The following is a 5,935-nucleotide window of genomic DNA, read 5'->3' as shown; positions in this document are numbered from 1 at the left end:
AAAGTCACATCAAAATCTTACCTCCAGGTGGTCCAAGAGTGATGTCATCATGATGAAAATTCCACAACATCTCAGAGAGCTGTTTCTCAGACTGAAGCTTGAGCCCTCTCTAAGACAGGTATCCAGAGCATTTAGTGATGTGGGAACAAAAGAAGGCTTTTTCCTTTTAAGATTGATTTTTCATTTTACATCTATCAGTGTGCCTGATGTATGTCTGTGCACTAGTGACAGGTCCCTTGGAACTGGAATTACAGAGAGTTGCTAGCTGTCATGTGGGTGCTGGGAATTGAACCTGGGCCCTCTGCAAGAACAACAAGTGCTCTTAATCACTGATGAGCCATCTTTCCGGCCCAAGAGAGGGCTCTTGAAGCAGCGTATCATTGATCTTTTTCCAGTAGTCAATAAATCAAACAAAACTTTAAGTTTTTTGTTACATGTATTTATGTATTTATTTATTCTGTGTGTGTGTATACATGCACACACTCAAGCACACACACATACTCACATGCCATAGCAGCATGTGAAGGTCAGAGGACAGCTTGTGGGAACCGGTTCTCTCCCACCATGTAGGTTTCAGAGATTGGAGCTCAGTGGGCAGACCTAATGGCAGGTGCTCTAACCCACTAAGCAATTTCTCTAGACCAAAATAATCTTTTACAAATCTATAATTTTATTACTTTATGTGTATGTTTTGTGTGTGTGTTTTGATTTAATTATTTGGTTTTGCCTGCATGGATGTCTGTGCCTTGATGCCTGATGCTTCTCTCTGAGGTGAGTGGATTTGCTTCTGTACACTTCCACTTTGCTAGAAGGGAGTGTAAGAAACCTCATGCTGTGAGCTACCATAGGATGCTAGGAATCAAATCTAAGTCATCTGGAAGACAAGCCTGTGCACTCAAATACTGAGCCATCTCACCAGTAAGCCATATCTCCAGAGCTTCCCCCAAACAATCTTTTAAGACTCAAACAAGCATGGAGTTTTATAAAGGAGACTCCAAGATTTACATGGATTGTTACAGTGTGACAATTCAACACATCTGAGCCCTGAGGACAGATGGCAACTTTTTAAATATGTTATATTTATTTATCTTATTTTAAGTGTATCAGTATTTTGTCTACATGTGTGTATGTGCACCACTTGTGTGTCTGATGCCCAAGGAAGTCAATACAGGATGTCAGATTCCCCGGAACTGGAGTTATAGATAGTTGTGAACCAGCATACATATGCTGGGACTCAAACCTGGGTCCTCTCCAAAAGCAACAAGTGTTCTTAACGACTGAGCCATCCCTCCAGTTCCTATGTGCTCACTTTTCCAGTGCATAGAATTTTAGTTATAAAATGTTTGCTAGGTACGCAGCCATAGACATCTCAGCCCAGGTCCCCCAGATCCCTATAGTTTGGATATCGGATGTGCACTAAAAGCCATGAAGTTAAAGGCTTGGCCCCAGAGTGGTGTTATTGGAAAATGGTGGAGCCTTTAAGAGGTAGGAACCAGCTGGAAATTTTAAGGTCAAAGAGTATTGTGAACCCCAGCTCCCTCCTCACTCCGACTTCCCAGCCACAAGGTGAGTGGATTTGCTTCTCTGTGTACTTCCACTTTGCCTAAAGCAGGGAGTCTTCCCAGTCACAGAGGGGAACTCTAAAACTGTGAGCCACATGACTGGAGAGGTGGCTCAGCCGTCAAAGTGCTTACTGCTCTTGCAGAGGACCAGAGTTCGGTTCCCAGGACCTGTAACTCTAGTTCCAGGGGACCTGACACCCTCTTCTAGTGTGCATGTGCGTCACACACACACACACACACACACACACACACACACACACACACACACACACTGATATATATATATAATATATATACATATACATTGTGATATAGATATAGATAAATATATTCACACAAATGTGAACATACATACCTAAATTATAAAATTAATTAGGCCAAAATAAACTTTTCATTGTTCCTTGTATCAGGTATTTGGTAATAGTGACAGAAAGCTGACTAGTAGCCTATTTCCTCCATTGCTCAGGTTTTAGCCACACTGGCCTTCTCTCCTTTTTCTAAAATGCTCTGAGTCTTTTTGCCTTAAGTTTTCCCCAGGCTGACACCAGCTCCCACCATTATTGCCCACCCTCTGGTCTGAAACTCTCTCTAGTAAAACTCTCTCTACTACTTGCCTATTCTGCAAGATCAGTTCACATTTTATCTACTCTGTAAAGTCTTGCCATTGGAAAAAAATGAGGAAACATATTTATTTATTTTTAAGTTTTATTTTACATGTGTGGGTGTTTTGTGTGTGCACCACGTGTGTGCTGCGGAGGTGAGGGGAAGGTGTTGGATCCTTCCCAAATGGAGTCACAGATGATTGTGAGCTGCCACTTGGGCGCTGGGAACTGAACCCAGGTCCTCTGCAGCCAGTGCTCTGAACCACTGAGTGATCTCCCCAGCTCCAAGACATGTTCAGACACATGCATCTCTTACATACTTTCTGAGCAGTTGTATGCTATGCAGTTGGCTAGTCTTGGGACACAAAGATAGGAAAGTAGTGGTTCTTCCATAACTTAGTGGAATGTCCATCCCCAAAGGCCAGAGTAAACAATGGGACACAAATTTGAAGAGGTCTGTGACGTTAAAGGGTTCTCACGCCCACAGCTCCCTTTGAAAGAAAGTAATTCAAGGTAATTCCCTCTATAAAAAGTCACTGACAATCTGTGCCAAGTGCCTGATGGTGCTGCTCGGGCTCCCCACCTATGGAGGGCCTTGCTTTCAACTCTGCCCTGCACTGGATGGCAAGAACTGACAGACTAGATTCCCCCCCCCCCAGAGTTCCTTTGGGGGACTCACAGATGTTCTCCTAAACCTGGGCAACACCCTATCTGGATGCTTGTGTCCTCAAGGAGGCGGAACTCAGTTCAGCAAGGGAGCAGTGGGAGGAACCGTCTGATTCCTCGGGCTAACACCATGGATCTAAGACCTCTACACCTCTTTGTCCTTAAGCAGCAGCAAGGCCCTTTCTCTCTGAGCAGTTACCTCAGACAGGATGAAATGGACTGGCCGGCCAGAAACGGTGGTGTACCAGGCCTATGATCCTAGCACTTGGGAGACTGCAGAAAGAAGATCATGAGTTCAAGACCAGACTGGACTTACACTGGGGATTGGGGCAGGGGTAGAGGAACTGTGAGAATACAAGCAAACAACCATGCAGAGTGACTAGCAACTGGGCTAGCAACTGGGCCACCCCTGCCCCTCCTCCTCCCCTCCCCCTCCCCTCCCCCTCCCCTCCCCCTCCTCCTCCTCTATTTTTCCTTTTTTAGTTTTTCGAGACACGGTTTCTCTGTGTAACACAGCCCTGGCTGTCCTGGAACTCTGTAGACCAGGCTGGCCTCGAGCTCCACCTGCCTCTGCCTCCTGAGTGCTGAGATTAAAGGCCTGCGCCACCACTGCCTGGCTTGCCACCATAGCTTCTTAAACAACAGGTATGGACTATACGAAGTTGAGGCTTGTGAGACTCAACAGGGAAGATGGGGGTCCTGGAACATTTGGCAACAGTGAAAGGTCTCTGAAGGCATGAAGACAGAGTTAATTCAAAAATCAAATGTGCGGGACTGGAGAGATGGCTCAGAGGTTAAGAGCACCAACTGCTCTTCCAGAGGTCCTGAGTTCAATTCCCAGCAACCACATGGTGGCTCACAACCATCTGTAATGAGATCTGATGCCCTCTTCTGGCCTGCAGTCATACATATTGTATACATAATAAATAAATAAATCTTTAAAAAATAAATAAATAAAAAATCAAATGTGCAGCCCAGCATGGTGGCTCATGCCTGTAATCCCACCACTATGGCAGAGACAGAGGCAGGAGGATTTCCACTATAAATTCAAGGAACTCCAAGACAGCCTGGGCTCTGTGTCAAGACCCTGTGCCTCAAAACAAACAAACAATCAATAAACAAAACAAAAAATGAATCCCTGGTGCTTCTGGTATCATTTGCCTGTGTTGCACTGAACAACATCACTGAAAATTGGGTTCTGAACTGTCAACATACTGCACAGGTCATCACAGCACACTATACCAACAAACACTGCCTGGAACACCTTGGCTCAGACTTAGAAATACTGTTATATGAACTGCATTGCTTTGCCAGTTTTCTGCTTATATAGAAATATAATGGTTTACAGAAAATTAAGACTATTTATATTTATATGCTCATTGTTAATTAAAAAAACGGATGGGCTGATAGCAGGGCAAGAAGAGATTGGGCAAGACAGCCTGACGCAGAGAGAATGATGGGAGGAGAAAGGGCAGAGTGAAGGAACAGACACCAGCCAGATGCCGTGCAAGCTGGACAGGTAGAAAATGAGGTAACAAGCCATGAGCCATGTGACAAAGCATAAATAGAAATATGGGTTAATTTAAGTGTAAGAGTTAGCTAGTAACAAGCCTGAGCTATGGGCTGAGCATTTATAATTAATATAAGCCTCTGAGTGATTATTTGGAAAGCAGCTGCCAGGACAGGAAACCTTCTGTCTACAATATTTTTCTACCATCATTTCTCAGTATGTAAGTTTCATACTGTATTATAGTACGTCTTTGGATTATTGTATATGTGAATGTTAGAAATTTAAAACTGCTATTTGGAATGCTGACTTGAATTTCATTTAAAAAAAATCTAAATGAATCTTGGCTTGAGATTAGGGAGAATTTCCAAAAATTTCTGAAATGGTTCTAAACAAAACTGCCATTCAATACTATCCACTTATGCAAAGTGGAGTTCTCAGCATTGAAAACTATAAAATCAAAATATTCAACCACTCTGAGAAGCATGGAAGATGTTCCACATCCTATAATATCAATGTTCAGCCAAGACTTAATTTTTGCTGTTGTTGTATTTTGTTTATCTGTTTTCTAAGACAGGATTTTGTGTAGCCCTGGCTGTCTTAGAACTCACTCTGTCAGAGATCTGCCTGTCTCTAACTCCCAAAGCTGGGATTAAAGGCATGTGCCACCACCACCATCACCACCCAACCCTGGCTCCAAAATTTAATTCTTAACATAAAAACAAATAAGCACACCTATCATATTAATATGCAACTTGATTTTCCCTGTAAATAATTGGTAAGATTATACATATGCCAAAGAATCATTTTAGAATAAATTTATACTTACTATGAGAAAATGTTTGATTTGGAGAACCATTTTGTATATACCTAGGATCATATAAAATTTTTTCAGCAATCTCAAGCATAAAATGTCTAAGAACTGAGGTTGGGGACATGGTTTAGTGGTTAAGAAGCTGGTTGCTCTTCTAGAGGACCTGGGTTCAATTCCCAGCACCCACATGGCAGTTCACAACCATCTGTAACTCTAGTTCCAGGGGCTAGTTCTAACGGCCTCTTCTGGCCTTTGCAGGCACCAAGCATTCAAGTGGTGCACAGACATACATGCAGGCAAAACACCCATACACATAAGATAAAAATGTCTTTAATTTTGTGAAATGTCTAAGAAGCCCCGAGCTAAGCCACAGTGGGAGGATTGAGGGAGTGCTGGGCTTCAGCTGGGTCCAGTATTAAAGCAAGTTAGGATCTCCTAGGTGTGGTGGCACAGCCTTTAACCTCAGCCCTCAGAAGGGAGGCAGTACAGGTGGATCTCTGTGAGTTCCAGGCCAGCATAGTCTACATATCAAGTTACAGGACAACCAGGACTACGTAGAACAACTCTGTCTCAAGGGCAGGGCGGGAGGGGCAGTTAATATCAAAAGGAAAGCAGATTCAAGTAAATTTCTAGGGTGACCCATCTTACACATGAGAGAAGAGACGCCCGGGAGACTGGCTGACTTGACAAAGAATCGCTGGCAGTAATGGCTGAAGCTGCAGATTTCTAGACTCCCAGGGTCCCCTGAATTAATTTGGGGTCTTTATGCACTCAGAAACTTTTC

The sequence above is a fragment of the Peromyscus eremicus genome, chromosome 3, assembly GCF_949786415.1.
Source record: "Peromyscus eremicus chromosome 3, PerEre_H2_v1, whole genome shotgun sequence".
NCBI lineage: Eukaryota > Metazoa > Chordata > Mammalia > Rodentia > Cricetidae > Peromyscus > Peromyscus eremicus.
The sequence above is the reverse complement of the archived record's forward strand: the minus strand, read 5'-3'. Positions refer to the sequence as shown.